Source organism: Tiliqua scincoides, chromosome 1, assembly GCF_035046505.1.
Source record: "Tiliqua scincoides isolate rTilSci1 chromosome 1, rTilSci1.hap2, whole genome shotgun sequence".
NCBI classification, from domain to species: domain Eukaryota; kingdom Metazoa; phylum Chordata; class Lepidosauria; order Squamata; family Scincidae; genus Tiliqua; species Tiliqua scincoides.
This window is the reverse complement of record NC_089821.1, coordinates 239,804,271-239,824,311: the sequence shown is the minus strand read 5'-3', so window position 1 is coordinate 239,824,311 and position 20,041 is coordinate 239,804,271. Positions and strand designations below refer to the sequence as shown.

Sequence of the window (20,041 nt, the reverse complement as noted above, 5' to 3'; positions counted from 1 at the left end):
AGTGGCCCACCAGCTGCCTCTGGGAAGCCCACTGACGGGGGGGGGGGGGGGAAGAGGCACAGTTCTCTCTTGCCACGATTCTCCACAACTGGTCATCAAAGGTGTCCTCCTGTTGAATCTGGAGGTAGCACATAGCCTTAATGACTAGTAGCCACTGACAGACCTGTGCTCCATGAATCTGTGCAAGCTAGTGGCCATCACTCCCTCTTGCAACAATAAATTCCCCAAATGTTTTATGCACTGTGTGAAGATGTGAAGCCTTTTGTGTTTGTTCTAAATATCCCACCAAACAGTGTTCACTGGATCGCTCCTGGTTCTAGTATCATGGAAGAGAGCAAACAACAACTCGCTGTCCACACCAGGCATTATTTTGCAGGTCTCAGTCATGTCCCCAGTGTTGTAGTCTTCCCCATAAAGAAGGTGCTCCACCCCTCTGATCATTTTGGTGGCCCCCCCTTTCTAATTTTTCCAGCTCTACAATATCTTTCTTGAGGCGAGCTGACCAGAAGCCAATATTGCTTTTACTTATTTGTTTTAAAACTACTTCTATCCCACATTTCTTTCACCCTTTTAAGGGAATCTATACTGATGAATTAAAGAGATATACACAGCGTATTAAATCCATAAGAACATAAGAACAGCCCCACTGGATCAGGCCATAGGCCCATCTAGTCCAGCTTCCTGTATCTCACAGCGGCCCCACCAAATGCCCCAGGGAGCACACCTGATAACAAGAGACCTGCATCCTGGTGCCCTCCCTTGCATCTGACATAGCCCATTTCTAAAATCAGGAGGTTGCACATACACATCATGGCTTGTAACCCGTAATGGATTTTTTCTCCAGAAACTTGTCCAATCCCCTTCAAAGGCATCCAGGCCAGATGCTGTCACCACATCCTGTAGCAAGGAGTACCACAGACCAACCACACTCCGAGTAAAGAAATATTTTCTTTTGTCTGTCCTAACTCTCCCAACACTCAATTCAAGTTGATGCCCCCTGGTTCTGGTGTTATGCAAGAGTGTAAAGAGCATCTCTCCATCCACTTTATCCTTCCCATACATAATTTTGTATGTCTCAGTCATGTCCCCACTCAGGCGTCTCTTTCCTAGGCTGAAGAGGTCCAAACGCCGTAGCCTTTCCCCATAAGGAAGGTGCCCCAGCCCAGCAATCATCTTAGTTGCTCTCTTTTGCACCTTTTCCATTTCCACTATATCCTTTTTGAGATGTGGTGACCAGAACTGGACACAATACTCCAGGTGTGGTCTCACCATCGATTTATACAACAGCATTATAATATTAGCTGTTTTGTTCTCAATACCTTTTCTAATGATCCCGAGCATAGAATTGGCCTTCTTTACTGCCGCCGCACATTGGGTCGACACTTTCATTGACTTGTCCACCATCACCCCAAGATCTCTCTCCTGATCTGTCACAGACAGCTCAGAACCCATTAGCCTATATGTGAAGTTTTATCCAAATAAACAGAATCAGATCTCTGAGATGCCCATGGAAAGCTGGTTTGTGGAAACAGGTCACAGTGCTTTCAACACAGGCCACTTTCACCACATCTCTAAATTCATTCCAAAGAAAGCTGCTTTATATTGACAGGAAGGAAATCAAGTGGTGTCAACAACAGGGAAAAATGACTTAGGCACCCAGGCTTTTCTGGTCAAGCAGACTTACCATAAACAAGAGCAATTCAGTCATCACAGATGAGGGTCAAGCAAGCCAGACACAGACCCAGAATCCAGGCTCATATTTGTACAATCATAATGAATACACACACACTTGAACGTTTGGGTGATCCTACAAATTAGCCAAGTAATCTGATAAGACTTTATAAAAACAAACCACCCCCTTGTTAGACAGCAAAATTCAATTCAGGTCAGCTTTCTAAAAACATTTTTCAACAGATGCTGAGAGACTGGATCTTCCTCAGAAAAGCACTTTCTCCTCTCACGACAATAGATCAAAAAACAAGGGATTTATTTTTCAAAGTGGGGAGAGTCCATATGCTTTTTTTCCAGCACCAGCCATATCAAAGTGTCCAAAACTTTTTCAAATGCTGCCTTGAGTAGGATGTCAGGGAGAGACAGCCTAAGAGTAATGTTGGGGAAGTTGGCAAGCTGGCTATGAAGGTGAGCTTCATCTCTTGTTTTCCCTGGCAACAATCTGGTAATGATACTGCTCTGACATAAGCTTGGCTGTAGCTGTCATGGCTGAGAGCTACCAAGCGATGCAGCTCCTGCCTGGAGGGTTTACATTAAAAAGGGCCTAACTATGCATTTTGTGCGACAATGAAGGCTGCTTTTCATAAACAACAAACAGGGTAATTCTGAACTGGAACTGTGTTTGTGCCTGCTCAATCGTTACTTCACTGTCTATTTTTCTGCTCCACATTGACCCCTCCAACTGCTTTCTCCAAGTTTGGGTTTCAGATGTGTGTGCACCCTCAAAGACACCTCACAAAGCAAATGGGGAAGGGCTAGGTGTACAGACACATCTGCCACCAGCTCAAAGTCGTACACACCTGAAGAGAGTCAGAGAGAAGGGGCAGCTGAGAGCAGATGGGTAGAAACACTTAAGGACTAAGCAACTTCCTTAGTCCTTTTCCAATATTCAGGCTCTCCCTTGCCTAGTCTATGAATGTGTGTTCAGTAGGAGCACAGTCTGTTCCTACCCTCCCCCCCCATCAGATACACATTCACTGAATGCTGGGAGTCCAAACATATGAATGGGTTTCACGTACCTTGCCCGATTCTGTACTGGGTGAATTACTCTTCTTTATAAAAGGCTGTCTATAAGACTTGGCTATCCTATTTCCCTCTCACCTCCAGTGGTCCACGCTGTGTCATTTCCTATCGAGGCAACACAGTTTTTCTTGGAAAGTATTTAGAACATATGTGGCAAAAGCAACCAGGTTAAGAACATAAGGCTGGCTACTCAGGCCTGTTGCCAGACATCCTTTCCAAAAAATACTGTATTCTGGCTTTGTAACACAAAACCCTATTGTTGAGCATAGCTGATTGGGAATCGCGATCATAACAGTCTCCAAGTTAGTACCCCATTATTGCCTTGTTGGTGTCTAGGAAAGCAGAAAAGATTAGTTTCCTTTAAGGGTATAGCAAAGTCTTCCTGAAAGGGAACTAGAATTGACCAGCTCAGAGCAACAGAGTTTACAAAGGAAATGTGATTCCTGGCCTCCCTAACAGGAACAGAAAGGAGGCCAAGGTCGCTATTAATGATGAACGCAGGTGACCTCACCTCAGCCAATACTGCAAGCCAATATTCTTTGGCTTTCCGGACCAGGCCCAGCTTCCTCCATTTCCAAAGAACCCAGAGCTTACAATTTCTATTGCTGCTCTGAGTCTCTGAGGAAAACTGCACATTTCCTCACCTTGCCTGGAGAAATCTACCAGATGCAACAGTAAACAACTCATAATACCCATCATAGGAAGCCCCGCTGCATCAGGTACAAGGCCCATCTAGTCCAGTCCATTGTTTCCCACAGCGGCCAACCAGATGTCTCTGGTAATTCCACAACCACGCCAGGTACACAAATTATGTATACACATATATTAACCTCAGCCTCATCTACAACATGGCAATAATACTACTGTACTACCCAGCCCTACAAGTCTACTGCAAGGATTACCGAGCAAAATGTTTATTAAAGTGTTCTTTACTTATCAAACAGGGCAAAATCGCCTGAAGATAGAACTCAAGCATTAACTAGGCCAATTTTGTCCCATTTGAAAGTGCTTAACCTCTTGATAAATGAGCAGGGAGAGGCTACATTTTTCTGCACCCAGAACTGCATACACACACTAGCTGCTCCGTATTTCGTAAAGCAAAAATCAGCCCCAAGATAGTCATTATTTTCCAGCAGCTAAACACAGGTTGACTTTTTCTGGGCTATCCCTCCCTTTGCACGAATTCACTGGTATCCAGAACGCATGTTACTGAGTGTTTCTGAGACAAAAATGAACCAATGTTTTGTCTGAGTTTCAAAACTATTTCTGAAAGGTCCAAGAAACTGCAGCCCTTTCCTGTATCTCTGCCTCCCTCCCTTCCTTCTTTCGTCTTGTTTTTAAACTAATAAGCTCTTCTGTTCCAGAGATAAGACACATCTGTCTCCTTTGATGTGCAGAAGAGCACCAACAACCCCCCAGACTTTGGATAAACATCTATCGCAGGCAAGGAAAAGGGATGAACTCAAAGAATTTTATTCCAGAAGTGCCATAATCTGAAACCAAATGCTTCTTTAGTTTGACACTAAGGGTTTTTCAATATATGGTAAAAAATTAGATTTAGTTTACCCATGAGAACCACCAAACCACCAGCTTCAGACAGTTTCCACATGGTGACCCCACTGCCTGAGGTCTGAAGGGACAAACAATCACTACCAGCAAGCTGTCTGGGTTTACCATAATCCTCGGATGAAAGTGGTTTCAGGCTGAAATGCATCAGGATTTGGCACCTTTCATTTGGTTCATCTTGCTTTGCAAGGTGGTTTGTGACATGCATCACACCCATCATATGGTGAATTTCCATGTCACACCATCAACCAGAATGTGTGGCTAAGGAGCAGTGATCATGATCTGGCCATGGCACAGAAGCCATTTCACTTGGCCTTCACACAGTGGCTGCAATACACTGAGTAGCTGAAAGGAGTTTCCATCACTCAACTCCCTTCAGCACATTCAGCGGTATGCCAAAGATTACAGTGCTCTCACCAAACAACCTTTTTTTTAAAAAAACAACAACAAAAAAACCCAAAAGTGGTGCCAGGGTGAGAGAGCTTCTGCCAGGCCAGCAAGAGCTTCTGACACAGGAGGCTTGCCCCCTTGTCCGACATATGTAGAGATGGGCCTGGTGACTGAGTGCTGAGCAATATACTCTCTGCACATGCTCAGAGATATTCTCTTACCATTCTGTCAAATTTTCTATGCCTGAGTTTTGATACAGAGAAAAATAAGCTTCAAGACTGAGCCTGGCACCCTTCAGAAGTCTTTTCAGAGACGTATGAAGAAGGACTACAGAGTCCCAATAATACAACACACATACACTCTCCTTCCCCTCTTCTTTCTCCCCATGCAATTGTTACACCCACACATGCAACTCCTGTAGCCACCCATAAGAAATGCACCTGAACCCACCAACACTTTTCTTTTTCACTTAGCCTTTCCTTTCCCTCTTAGTTTTTGGAGGATGCTAAATGTTTTTATTAATGCTGCTAGTTTGTTTTCTGGTCTTTTAACTTTTGTAGTTTTTAATAGTATTCATGATTTTATGCATTTTGTGAGCCACCTTGTACATCCCAGTAATCAGGAGAGGGAGGGAAGCAGGGTATAACTGTTTAAATAAAATAAATAGATCCAGAACAGGATAGGTGGGAGGGGGAAGAGGGTATCTTTCACAAAATATCCCCACCACTTATTATCTCAACTGTCACATGGCCTTGGGGGAAAAAACCTGTGACATGAGGCCTACAAGGTCGGGACGTACCTTAAACTTTTCCTACAACTTCACAAATGAAAACAGGACCTTTCCTGCACCTTTTTAATCACCCAGAAAATGGACAGAATTAGATCCATCTATCATTGCGGTGGGAAAGATGGTTAAATGAGATTAAAACAAGGATTAAAAGTATTCTATGATAAGCTCTCTGTGATATCCTCCCACACACCCTCATCTTCCCTGGCCTTAGGACTGCATGAAGCCAATGCAAGTGCCTTGGAGATCCAGTTTTGATAATATACCACTGCAACTGGTGGACTCATTTAGGGTCCTATATCTGGAAGAACAAATAAACAAAAAAAGGGCAATCAGAACTGTGGCCTTGAATTAAAATCCAGGTTGGAGTTCTATAATCATATAGTCCATATTACATGACTTACACCCCATGGTTAAGAATGTTCGTATTACAAAACATGTAGCGCAAGAGAGCATGAGATATTGTCAGACTGCATTTTTAAATTACAATTAAAGTAGATTGTAAAGACTAAGCCTCTGGGGCTTTTACTAGTCTGTAATGTATGAGGCAAAGTGATGGCGTTATCTAAATATCACTAGTTGTTATATCTGCCGCCCTGATCGCTTGCTCATCAATATACGCTATGTTCCTTTTGAAGAAAAAGCAGAGTCAATTTGCATGGGCAATTACCTTTGCACCTGTTCAGAAATACCATTTGCTGCTTCCACTGTCCTCACCAATCTGAGCTTCTAGGCACCCAACATCATTTCCCTTTCATGAAGGTGTTCCTTAAAGTCAGCTGGAGATACACCCTTCTAAATGACAGTAGATTCAAGTCACAAATTACAGTTTTCCACAAGACAGCATTCAAAGCACAAACCCAGATAGATTCCAGCCGATAATCCTCCACAGGGCCTCAGAGCAGCAAAATGCCCGACGCAGCCAAACTCCCTTGGAACAGACCAGCCGGTGCATCGCCAATATCCACAAGACTAATGGACTGTTTGTATCCTTCTCCTGACCCGCTAACATACACACACTCATCAACAAAAGGGAAATTCAGCAGAGAACATTTCAGTGGCTGAAATTAATTGCAGCAGGAATGCCACCTTCTTACCGCCCAAGCAAATACTGGGGCCTGCACTACATTCAGGCACTTTCAGACATGGGAAACTCACCTCCAGTTCTGCTGCCTTTTCAGCATTTTGGATAGGGACTGATGGACTAAATCATGGCCTTAGGTCCTGGAACCTGCAGCTGGAAACTGGCAGATTTACCCAGTCTAGATCTTGAGATACTACTGAAGAGACTTACCCATCAAATAGGCTTAGCAGGTCAGTTCTTCAACAGTTACCAGCAAGACAGGAGGATGAGAGGTAGACTACACACTTTGCCATGAGAAGGTCTCAAGTTCAATCCCTGATACCTCCTGGTAGGGCCAGGAAAGACCCACCTGGAACCCTAGGGAGCTAGTGCCAGTTTGTGTCGACTGAACTGAGTCAGATCATCTAATGACCTGATCCAGTAGAAGGCAGTTTCTTATGTGCATCACAGGAATGACCCCAGAAGCAGAGGTGGTATCTAAACCAATCCACAAGCTTGTGGCAGTTTGCCTGAAACAGATGCAAGAACTGAGATGGGCCCCTTTCTAAGAATGCACAGGAACATCCTATCATTATTTTCCCCGTCAGCAATGCAGTGATAAGGTGGGGTGTTTGTAAAACCTTTTCAGCTGATTCACACGAAAGGGAATAAAACCTCTGAACAGCTTAAGGGTGTGCTGAAAGCCCAGTTTTACTCCATGCAGATCAGCTATCCCCTCAACACCTCTTAACCAGCATTTCAGATACAGCAAATTTTTTTACGCATGGGGATTCTCAACTGTGATGGTGAAAAATAAATCCAAAAGCTAAAATCATTAAGCAGTAAGTTTTCAAATTCAGATTTTTCTATGAATTAACACAGCTATTTCTTGATATTTGTGAAAAATAATAAACGCAGAAGAGGTTTTTTCCTGTTTTGTCTGCTGATCTTTCTTGCACTGGTCTTTCTGCTTTTTCAGAGTAGTTTGTTTCTTTATACGTATAGAATCTCGTGCTTTTGTATGTACCTTGGAGAAGTGGGCAGAGGGCAAGTTGCGATACTGGGTATGGGGTGTAAAGAAGATTTTCAAATGCAGAGAGGTTGCAGCGAAAAGTACTGAATGTCCCTTGAACCTGCAGGAAGTTGGAACAAGACTGGGTTTCCTTAAAATATCAGTTTTCATTTGTGAGCAATCAAGGTTCTAGTCCTTGGATGCCAATAAAAGCTTTGAAAATGAATTTTTAGTGTCTGCTGAATACACAAAAATGGAAGGGTGTTGAAGGCAAAACTTGCAGTTAGCACTAAACCTAGATTCCCTCTTCCACCCCATAGCTGAGAGTCAATTTGGGCCACTAAAGAAACTGTACTTGGAAACTTGATTCAAGTCTTACGTCTTCTATTAATCTTCAGATCATATTCTCTCTCTCTCTCAGTTCCGTGAACTGGGAGAAATCCACTATCTACAAAATGGGAATAACCATGACCCACATCAGGAGTATGAAGATGATCAAGATCTACTACTGGTAGATTTCTGGATTGTTTGTAGTAGATCGGCAAGCGTTTCCAATTTCCAATTATTCAATAGTACCAATAACAACAAGACTCCCCTACCAGGCTGCTGAAATAAAGAGCTTTGGAGAAATCCAGGGGTGGATTTGTGTGCAAAAGGACTATGAGCTTGATCCTGCTACTGAAAACAAAGTCCTGGATTGAGCTTTGGCTTAGATGCACCCTGTTCCTTAAAATTAAGGGCATGTCCAGCCCCTCGAGCCCCTATGTAATATCTGGCTCCAAGTTGGTGGATCGTTGAATTCAAGTAGGAAAAGGCCTGAAATTGGTCCACCTACCCACCCTGATTCTGGAAATCACTTTGCAGTTTAAGGCTGCAATCCCATGCCCACTTTATGTTCAAGCCAGGCTCATGGAGAGAAAAGGGATTGACTTTTGAGGAAAACATTCTTAGGGTTGGGCTGTAGATGTGTTAGAAAAGGAAAGTAGCTATGGTACCTCTAAACTCCATTTCCCCTCCCCAACCTATGCACTTTGTTCCTTGGTCTATATTACTCCAATTCTTGTCAAAATATTGTAAGATGTGCAATGTTCATTCTGGGCACCAATATTGCTTTCATTGGTGATGAAATTAATTTTAAAGAACACCAGGCCATGGATTTAGTCCAAGCATACTGCTGCAATCCCAACACTCAGAATACCCCTCTTTTAGCTCTCTTAAGAGGGGCCTTTTAATTTCTTGTTCATTTAAAAGATTATACCCAGCCATGCTGTGCAAAATCAAATCACTGTTTTGCTCCAAAGTAGAAAGAACTGCACAATCATGCTATTCTTTGTGGAGCAGTGTAAAAGGTAACATATTTTAACAAGTATCCAAAAAGCTGGAAGGAGGATCCCAAACAGGAACATTTTAAGTAACTAACCCTAAAATAATACCCCTGCACTATTATGAAATCTGACTTTGTTTTCATCCCATCAGTAAGCCAGCCTGGTAATAAGTCAGAGCCAAAGTACTTCTTTCAGGGATCACTGGCACAGTTTATCTTGGTCTTCTTGCTTGCTATGCTCAGTACCAGAGGTGCTGAAACTGTGGCTAGTGGGCTCCTGTTTTGAACTGCAGTGTCACAACATCCTGACTTGATCATCTCCCTCTTCCTTCCAGTGGCCAAATGCTTGAAAAGCAAACATTCCAGTAGGGTTCCTCTCCTCCAGCAGGGCCACTATGCTTTTTTAAAACTGCGTCACATTCAGCGGGATATCTTCTCATCCCTTCTGGGCAGAAACACATCTACTGCATTTCTGCTTTGTCATGCAAAAGGACAAGGGCAGAAGCCCTGCCAGAAATTGGGTGAGAATAGCAAACCCTAGCAGAGAAAGGTGAAGCATCTGATGGCATAATGGACAGGTAAGCATTCCCCAGGATTGCAGGCTGATGGACAGGGGAACAGTGACTGAGGACAAAGGGGAGGGGGGAGGAAGACGAAGAGAGAAGCTATGAGAAGTGGCAGAAGTGGCAAAAAAGGGTGAGGGGGCAGTTGTAGGTGAGAATGTCAAATGAGATGTTTATCTCATCTCAAGCAAAAGATGCTTGGGGGTGAGAAGGGACTTGGCAGTGGGATAGTCACAGGTTCAATTCTCAGCATCTCTAGTTAGAAAAACCAAACAGCAAACAATGGGAAAGATTTCTGCCCAAGACCTTGGAAAGATGGGCAGAGAAGGCAATACTGGATTCATAGGATACAGTGCCGCTCCATATCTGTGGATTCAATTATCTGTTGATCGGATCTGCTCCCCCAGCACACGCGCCTTTGGAGGAGAGTCTCAGCTCAGCAGAGGCCGAGGACACCTGTCCCCAGCATCTGCCAGGCTCAGACTGAGCTGTAGAGTTCAAAACACATGACTTCTACTTTCACAGAGAAACCAGAAGTGACATTTTAAATGTCTTATAAGGAACTGGGAGGCCTGGGGAAGCCGTGGAGGGCCTCCTAATGCCTTATAAAGTATTGAAAATTCACTTCTGGTTTCTCCATGAAACCGGAAGTGATGCGTTTTGAGCTATACAGCTCAGTTTCAGCCTGGCAGAAGCTGGGGACGGATATCCTCAGGTTACCCTCCGGAGGCAATGGGAGCAGAGCTCCCTTCAACTCCAGGGGGGGCCTGGACCATGGGGATGGGCATTCACCCGTATCCACAGTTTCAGGTTTCCATGGAGGGTTCTGGAACAGAACCCCCACAATTAAGGGGGCGCACCTGTATTGGATTATTAGACCAACAGAAACCTCATATTGAATGCATGTGACTGGCTATCTGCTGTATGAAGTTTTTTGCATGCGGCTCTTAGAATCAGCCACCCCATCCTATTAGCTGGATGGAAATGTAGTCCACATTGTTTATATATATATATATATATATATATATATATATATATATATATATATATATATATATATATATATATATAATGTGGACTACAGCTCAAGGCTCTGTATGCTCCATACTGCCTTCAGGAAATAATAGTTCAAGGTGCTTCTCTGACCTGTACTGCCTCTGCATTTAATATTATAGTATTTCCTGGCCTGTGTCCCATCATGGTCCATCAAGAACAACCTGATTCTAGAATCCTCCATGTCCAAGACAGGAATGGTGAGGGCATACAAAGAGGGTCTCCAGCTCTTCCTGGGGGAGTTCATTTCATAGGCACAAATACCTTTGGGAAAGGATGTAAAATATTTTCACCTACACTACTGTTCAGTAGCTAGTGATAAGCATGAAGTTGTTTCAATTAGATATTTACGTTTTTTAGAAAATTTTGGATTTTTTAAGCCAATTAAGTTTAGGGCCGTGCCCATCCTAAGCCTATTGCTTGGCAGAGTCATGCATTTACTCAAAGTAACCTATGAAATGCAATAAGCATGAAGAATTTTGCCTCAATGAACTTCAAGGGTCAGCCAACCCGACAACTCTATGATTCAGTGTAGAAAGAGCTTCTGAATGTACTGAGAGCTTTCTGTGAATGGGGAAGGGGAAGACACACTGAGGCACACAAAAGATGGAACGAGAACATATTGGAAGGGGACAGCATAACAGAAGGAAGAAAAACTTCATTGACCCCCGGGGGTAATTTTGGGAATTTTCATTTAAAATAATGATTTCTTTTGTTGTACTTTTCTTGCCACTTTCCATCCTGACTTCATGTCATAAGGACTTGCTTGCATTGTAAGAAGTAGCATGGCAGCAACATTGTCACCTCCCCAAAGCAGAGAATTAGTTTACAAATGGAAATTGTAAAGCTGAGCCAGGAGGCAAAGGGCATTTTCCCAGGGTCAGTCTCAGGCTCTGCTTGCTGCTAGAACTGTGTCAAAGAAGAAAAGCAAACGGGCCCTTTCTTCCCAAAGGCAGAGCTTGGAATGCCATTACAGGCTGCTGCCGAGCTCCTACCCCCTTGCCTTGCTCTGCAAGAAGCGATGCTTTTTGACCCAAAGAAGGTCTCCGTGGGTTTGGTCACATGGGAAGGTTGACTCGAGCTATGCTAATTCCACAGGATTGCAGAGGCTCCCCGCAAGTCAATTATATGGGAAATACAGGATTTGGGTATGTGCCTGAGTTTGGGGCAACTCTCCGTGGGGAAATATTTGGAGTAGCAGCCCCCAACAGTGGCTTTCATATAAGCTAGGTAGAATTGCGTGGATATGAAATTGCCCACAAAACAACAAACAACTGCGGGGGGGCCTGTATCAGCAGATCCTGTATCTGCAGATCCTGTATCCACGGATGTGGGAGGGCCTCCCACATCCCATCTCCGGAAGACCCCATGGGCCTTTCTATGCCTTATAAGGCATTAAAAATGTTACTTCCAGTTTTCACGAAGAAATCAGAAATAGCGTTTTTTCACTATTTTCAGAGCCCGGCAGAGGTCATGGACTCAGAAGACCCTCCAGAGGCGAGGGGAGTATAGCTCCCCTTGCCTCTTGAGGATGGGGGTGTCCCCCCCATATCCATGGATTCACATATCTGCTGGGGGTTCCAGAACAGAACCCCCATGGATACGGGGGCATGCCTGTACTGTTGTAGCACACTTGGTTCATGTGCTGTCCAAAAAACAGAAGCTAGACTGACTTCTGTGGGTCTACAGGCAGGCACATGACTGCATGGAACAGTCCGCAGGTAGCTGTAATTCCCACATGCTGAAGGCAGCTTGTATCTTTAGCCCTTTCTCCAAGGAGCTAAGGTAGCACACAGGGGTTATTGCACGTGATCCTCAAAACATGATTAGGCTGAAAGACAGTTATGGTTACCCATTGAACCTCACAGCTGAGTTGAGATGTGAACTCTGCGCTTAGTACAGTAATGTATTAGATGACTGGCTACACACCAAGGAAATGGCACACACCGCAGACACCCACCCATAAGTCGACCCCACAGATAAGTCGAAGGCAGGTTTTGAGCCAATAATCATTGAAGTTTCTATGACCCTCAGATAAGTCGGGGGTTAAACTTAGGGGGGTGTCTGACTATAGTTTTGTCTGATTTTAGTCAAGGCCAGATCCTGAAAAATAACCCACCACTAATTGTTACCTAAGAACTGTAGTCTCTAATTTATTAAAAACAGTAAAAGATCATAAGATACATTTTTATTCTTTTTAAATTCTGGTCTTCATCACCTTTTTGTAAGTACTATCAGAGTAAGTGCACTGTAAACAACATACCAGTAAAACAGTGGTTCCCAACCTGGTATTCATGTACTCCCAGAGACACTCAACAGGACCTTTAGGGTTACTTGAAAAAGAATGGAAAATTGGTAGAAAAAGGCAGGTCATGCTCCAGAATGCCTTGCAAGGACCAGCAAGGCAGGAAGGGAGGTAGCTAGTTGGCTGTGAAAGCCCCACCAATAGCTAGTTTTTGGTCATCAATTCATGTATGAACCAGTAATTGAAAACCAGCACAGTAAAAAGCTGAAACATAATATGGAAAGTGATCAATCACCCAGAATTTCTCAGCACACTTCTGGTGCAAAACAGTGCAAAGGCAGAGTCTTCTGTTCTTCAAACAGATAAAAAGAAACAGAAAACACTGTGATAAATACATGAAGTCTGGGCTTTCGTATAGAGGAGATTAGGGCTTGTATTATTAATTACAAATTTTGCTAATATGAAGGGTACAATTTATGGAAATGGGCTGCCAAGGGATATGCAAGTGAAAAAGGTTGGGAACCACTGCAGGAGAACCAGGAATCAGATCCACCTTTAAGGTGTCTGGTGTGTTAAGCCATAAGAACATAAGAACATAAGAACAGCCCCACTGGATCAGGCCATAGGCCCATCTAGTCCAGCTTCCTGTATCTCACAGCGGCCCACCAAATGCCCCAGGGAGCACACCAGATAACAAGAGACCTCATCCTGGTGCCCTCCCCTACATCTGGCATTCTGACTTAACCCATTCCTAAAATCAGGAGGTTGCGCATACTCATATAAGAACATAAGAAGCCAGAAGCTCTAAGTACAACATAAAAACCCATAACACATAACTGGGAGTGTGCAATTCAATTCACAGCAGAGAGATGCAGCTGCATATATTTGCAACCCTTTTTACTCAGAAGTAGACCCATTGCTTTCCATGGGTGTTATTCTTAAGTAAGGGTGCATTGAATTGTAGCCTGCTTCAGATGGAAAGGAGAATTCCCATCCTGGTGTTTCAAAAAACAGACCTGCTTTGCAAGCATTTGCAAAGCAGAACCCGGCTGCAGCAGAAGGAAGGTGAATAAAAGGTAAACAAAGTGCTTCTAAGGAGCTGTGCCTGCCTGCCTGCTGCTTGAGAAATTTGGCGTGTGTCTGGCTTGAGAAAGGAAACTTTTCAGAGTTGAAAGGCTTTGCCCTCTGATCGACCCAGAGATAAGGCAAAGTGATAATTTGAGCTTGATTACTTGGCAAAAATTTCACTCACTATAGGCAAGTATCTACGGTACTTGTCTGTGCACTTTGATTCCCAAAAATTTCCTCACTATAAAATCTCTTGCTACCAAAAAGTTGGCTGATGACAGGGCTTGGTGCAATATAGTAGGAAGGAGGTTCTAAACTCCGCTGTACAGAAACATTGGTGCCAAGAAACCTGGTGCCTGTCTCCCTCCACACACACACACACACACACACACACAGCACCCCTCCATCTTCATGAAGGCACATGAAGCAATGCTCAGTTATTTTTACTGCCCATCTGCTCCTATTCAGCTATATTTAGGAGACATCTGGTCTTTTCCTTTTCAGGGGACCGGAGCAAGACTTGCAGCTGGTTCCAATTTAGAGGGAAGGCAATCAAAGCAGAACAAAACACTTCATGCACTGAAATATCACCACTTCCCTCAATTAAAAAAAGAGTACCAAGGAAGTGGAAGGCAGAGGAGTTGTGGGTATGATTTGGTAAACAGGGAAGATTGACGCTTGGTCTGATGTCTGATGAATAGTTAATCTTGGCAGAATGTCCATCAACAATAAAAAGACTGAGATTTATGGCTCTCCTCTCCACTCATTCCATGGCATGCCTAGGACAAAAATTACTTGGTCTATTTCAGGCTAAATTGCCTAACTATCCATTCACACTAAACTAAATCAGAGGAAAAACTTTTTAAAAAGAAAGAAAGAATGAATGCAAAAGCAAAAGTTAACTTGTTAGGCCAATCAATCCAGTTTATTGCTTAAAACTGTAAGTCATCACAATACATTGAAAGAGGAAAAAAATAGCAAAGTATATATTAACAACCATAGCTTGTTAGGCAGTACTCACTGTTAATTTCAAGTTTACAGTCAAGAAGATCAATTTGCAGAGGAAAAGGGACAGAACAGAATGAAGTCCAATACTAGCTGAAGCACATGAAGAAAGAATGCAAGACGTCTGCAAAAATATAACACACACCAGTAGCTTCCAGCACCATCATTGAGCAATAAAAGTGGAGCAAGAAAAATGGCACATCAGACAACATCCAGGATGTCTTTTGAAGTCAGGAACCTGAAGCAACTCTGTTTACTTGAAGCCTTTATGACCTCATCACAGTGTCCCAGAAATAGAAGGAACTTATAGGCCCCTTCATCTAGTCGCAAGCCAGGTTCATCTAGCCACCAAACATCAGAGATCAGTCTAAGCCAGTGGTTCCCATGGAAGCCAGTCAGGGAAGCTGCGGGATCCTCACAAAAACCCCACTGCTCTATACAAGAGAGGCATGGTATCCTCCTTCATTATTGCAACAGTCCTACAAGGTGGTTTAGGTGACCACCATAAAACAGACTCACTGTCAGAACGCGAGTTATGATGGCACAGCCTGCCCTTAGGATTGGGCCTTTAATTTGCCACAAACAGCCAACCAAGAGGTAATTTACAAGCCTACGGTAAATTATGTTGTCACACATAATTCAGGTCCAAAATGTTTGTGTTTGGATCAGGGAGACCTGGGTTTGCATCCCCAACCAGCTGCAAATCCGATCTTGGGCCAGTGGCTATTTCTCAGCTTAACCTTTCTCAGCTGGCAGGAGGGTCACTCCTGTAAACAGCCCTGAGCTCCTTGGATGAAAGGAGAGGATATAAGATGGTAGTAGAAAAAATAAGCCTTCTGGTCATCCACAGAGCTCACAGCAAAGTGTGTGGCATTCACATCAGCCTCCAATTCAGCCCACCACATTAAAGACAGGACAAGATCAGGCATCTTTCGCATGGTCTTACCCACCCTTAGTGGTTCTCACAGCACCTCTTCATGTTTTATACTGCAGGGACGTGATTGTTATGTGCTCAGGCGGCTGCTGAAGAGGAGCCTGCTGGCAGAGCCCTGCCTAATTAATAGCTCCCTGGCACAAAAGAAGCACCTCAGAAGAGGCATTCAGCTTGTTTGGACATTGCAGAGATTTAACGGGCTAGATTGTATTTTGGCCAAGCTTTGTTCAGACACAGAGGCGAGACCTCCCTGGAAGGGTAATTTACACAGACAGTATAAGTGATCATTGGCCCCACTGCCCACTTCATGGCTCCAAGCAACGCAAAAATATCTCAGGCATCTTCCTCCACCTGCATGCCAGCATCTCTATTTCTCCACCCCAACCAAACTTAGCTGAAGTGCTCTAGTTAATTCCACAGCAGAGTAGCCCTCAGGAAGGCATAGGGATAGATGCCAACACAGTGGAGTGTATCAGAGAAAGACCAAGCAAAACCTTAGAGCAGAGTTGACCCCAAAAAGGGTGTGCCGAAGCAAGGCACCCAGACATAGAGGGAAGGGAAGAAACTAGGAAGAGACAGAACAGGTTAGGGCAATGGTTCTCAAACATTTTAGCACCGGGACCCCCTTTTTAGAATGACCAACGGTCAGGACCCACCAGAAGTGATGTCATGGCTGGAAGTGACATCATCAAGCAGGAAAATTTTTAATGCCCCCATACGACAAAATCAAATCAACTAAGTAAATTAAAAGTTTAAGTATATGTTCAAAAACTTATTTAAAATAAAGAACTACCCTCCTAAACCTCCCAGACAGTTGCTGATCTGTTTTAAAAAAATTCCCCAAACATCCCAAAGGCTGCAATCCTATTCACACTTACCTGGGACTAAGCTATCATTGTTAAAAGCATATACATAGTAGCCTGTTAAGAGTACAGATCTGTAACACTTCCCCAAATACAGTCATATCCCATACTAGTATCAAGTCTAATATATTAAAAATACACATTGAATGGAATGAGGACACCACTGAAATTGGCTTATGACCCACCTAGTGAGTCCCAACCCACAGTTTGAGAAACACTGGGTTAGGAAATGGTGTGTTATGGCTCCTGGCTGGCAATTCCTTAAGTCAGATTTTGGAAAAATAGTCTAGAATGGTAGGCTGATGTTTCCCAAAGAGAACAAATGGTTAGGAGAGACTTTGGACTGGCTGGGTTTTAAAACAGTCATGAGAAGCTAGGAAAGCAAACTCCCCACACATGCCCCCTAAGGGGAAGGGGCAGATAGGCATTTTGTGTGAATAAACAGTAGCTTAGCAAAATGGAAAGGCAGAGAGAGAAGAGAGTTGCATATTATCTGAAGGCAACTAGGGGTCCAGGACTTCTCCATGGGAATCTGATGTGAGATAACTGAATGGCTGTCTTGCAGGGGTGCTAACTGTTTGCTTCCATTATGATCTACTTTGTGTGTGCATATTTGAAAAGCAAGCATTAGAAGACACTATGTTTTCCAATGCAATGTAATCTTATTCAAAGAAACCAAATTCCAGGAAGTACTGGCCATGGAACATCTCACCACTCAGGGAAGAGGGGAGTAACAAATGAAACGACAGGCTGCAATGTGCTGGTGAATGTGTTGAAGCAGGAACCTCAGTAGCCAGGCTCCAGGGTCACATCTCTGGGCCTGCGTTTCTCTGTCACAAGACTTGCAGACTTGGAGCACAAGCATTTGCATGTCTACCAGAAGTCATCTCCATCATGTTCTATTGGGCCTACTCCCAGGAAAGTGTGTCAGCCTCAGTTTCTCAAGAGTGCCACCTAAGTTGAAATATGTACTAGCTGCTCCCCTGACCCCAAAGATCCCCAAGAACTCCTGCACTGGCTCCTGAGAAGTTTTTTTTTTTTTAAACCCTCCTGGCCCTGGCAGTAGCATGATCCTGGAAATTGCATTGCTTTCCCCCTTCACCTGCTCCTTAACGGGACAGAGATAGGGTTTCCCTGACTGAAGCATTCTGACACCCCAGTTTGGAAAGCCCTGGCTTACAGTAAAACCTTGCGAGCACATCCCTAAGCCTGCAGTTCCATTGCCCTGCCCAGACTGATTGCTATGCATTTGTGCTACTTCCAGCTTTACTGGCTGTTAATAAAATGCTGGGTGCCTCCTTGATGTTGCATTTTTAATAGCATTCAAAACAACAGGCACACGACTGACAGCTTGGCTCCCATTAATGGTGATGCAGCTTGGTCAGGAAGTATTTGCAGTGAATTAAGCTGACAAGAAGCCGTGGAGTTGAATGGCTGCAGTCGACCTTTGAGCGCTTCAATAATATAGTCTTTGCTTCTTTTCTGGTGTAAGGCACATGTGTTTCATCATGAACACATCTGTGCTGGAAAGTTTTAGGATTCTTATACCCATATGAGAACTTAGGAGTCCTACTGGATCAAACTAATGGTCCTCCTCGTCCTAAATCTAGAGGAAAGCATGAGGAAAGGAGAGAGGAAAGCATGATTGTGGTTTTCTCCACAAATGCACAGCCCTTCACAGTAATGGGGGGGGGGGAGAACGACAACACTTTGAAAATGTGTGAACAGTGGTTAGGTTTTGCCCTAAGTTAACTTTCTTTGTTTAAGCTGGCCTCGGCTTCTGCTGTCTGTCATTTAAAATATATATTGTTGATGGGTTCCTGCTGGTTTTTATGGTTGTTGTTGAAAACTTTCGGCTGTCTTACAACTCCTTTTAGCTTAATTATTTCTTGTTTGCCTTAAACGATCATCACATTGTCAGCTGCTTCAGATTGTCTTTTGGCAAGATAAGGCAGAATATAAATTTTTAAAAGAAACTTAGTGAAGGTGGCTGACAGCCAGTTCTGGTTTCTTATGTCCAAATTGGGGATCTGGTACAAGTCATACAATTAAATAAACTTTGCACATATTTGTAGAGCTTCTACAACTCACATATCCTTCTTGAGCAACTGGAACTTCTCTTAAAGGGTGGGATACAGCCATTTGAACAGTAAATAATCAGTGTGGTTTAAGGAAACAATTGAAATACATCAACTATTAATCCACCTTGTAAACGAGCAATGATGGAGTAATAACTGGCGTGTCCAAAAAGGTAACAGGGCACCCACCATCACTTTTGTTGAAGAGAAATGAAGGAAATTGATAGAGAATTCTCCCCCACCCTATCTACTTTTAGGTTGCACAATAAAGAGATTTAACTTGTGAGAACAGCGGTTCTCACACAAAGTTGCTGGATGCCACTCATGCCTCCCTTGCTGTTTGCAGATACAATTCACTTCCTGCTAAAGGGAATCTGCGAATAGGGGAAATGGAACCCTATGTTTCAATGTGGGGCTCTGTCATCAACCCCTCGATGTTTATCCAAGGGCTCAGTGCTGTGGTTATTTCATTCTCAAGCCACTTTCTTTGATTTCATTGTTTTAACTGTAAAAAACAAACAAAAAGCAGGGATGTGCCATATACACCACTTATGTACATGATGCTTGCATGTTGTTTCCATGTTGATGCTTACCACCTCATGATGCTTGCATGTTGTTGTTTCTCCTGTACTTGAATTCTTCAAGGCGACTGGGAAAGCAAGAGTGGGATAAAGGTGCAGTCCTAACCGACTTTCCAGCACTAGCCTAACCCCAATGCAGGCCAAGGTAAGGTAACAAACCTGCCCTTACCTTGAGGAGACCCTCTTGACTGCCTCCCCACTGCAGGATGCAGTGCACACCACATTGGCAGAGTTATGTCGGTGCTGGAAAGTTGGTTAGGACTGCACCCTAAGATGCCTGCATCTGCATATGACCCAGTAGGCAAATGCTGCCCACACCAGGTTCTCAGCAGGCAACTGCGCCAAATCATTAAAGGCATAGTCAGTCTGAACGTGACTGAAGCAGGGAGGATCCACTGTTGAATCAGGTGCCACCTGGTTGGATTAACTGCTGTGCTGGCATTTGTCGTCTACACTTCCATGATACTTTGCCTTAACTGTGCTGAACGCTGCAGTCCTCAGAAAATAACTATGCAGGAACCAAGGCTACTTAGCCATGGTAGGACAAGATGTAGGAGGAAATATTTTATCCTCATTTAACAGTGTGAAAGAAGTTTGCTACTTCAGCTGGATGTAGTTTCCTTTGAGTTGCACTCTGTGGTTTTGGGGGCCGCCTCAGGGAAGGGCTTCTCAGATCACAGCTGCACTACAAACTTCTGCTGATTTAATTGTTATGGTTTCCTCCAAAGGAAACGGAGAACTGTAGTTCTGGGAGC

General features: G+C 43.7%; 1 protein-coding gene across 8 annotated transcripts in view; it reads right to left on the bottom strand.

Annotated features, from left to right (window-relative positions):
• The window catches only part of SLC29A1 (solute carrier family 29 member 1 (Augustine blood group)), an 84,449-nt gene that overhangs the window by 20,017 nt on the left and 44,391 nt on the right, over positions 1–20,041 (bottom strand). Inside the window, exon 1 of one of the 8 annotated variants that reach the window (XM_066618624.1) lies at positions 6,792–6,966. The exons of the other annotated variants lie outside the window; for them this stretch is intronic. The gene's annotated coding sequence lies outside the window, so the exon portion shown is untranslated. Of the gene's footprint in view, positions 1–6,791; positions 6,967–20,041 lie in introns of those variants that run through there. 8 annotated transcript variants of the gene reach the window in all.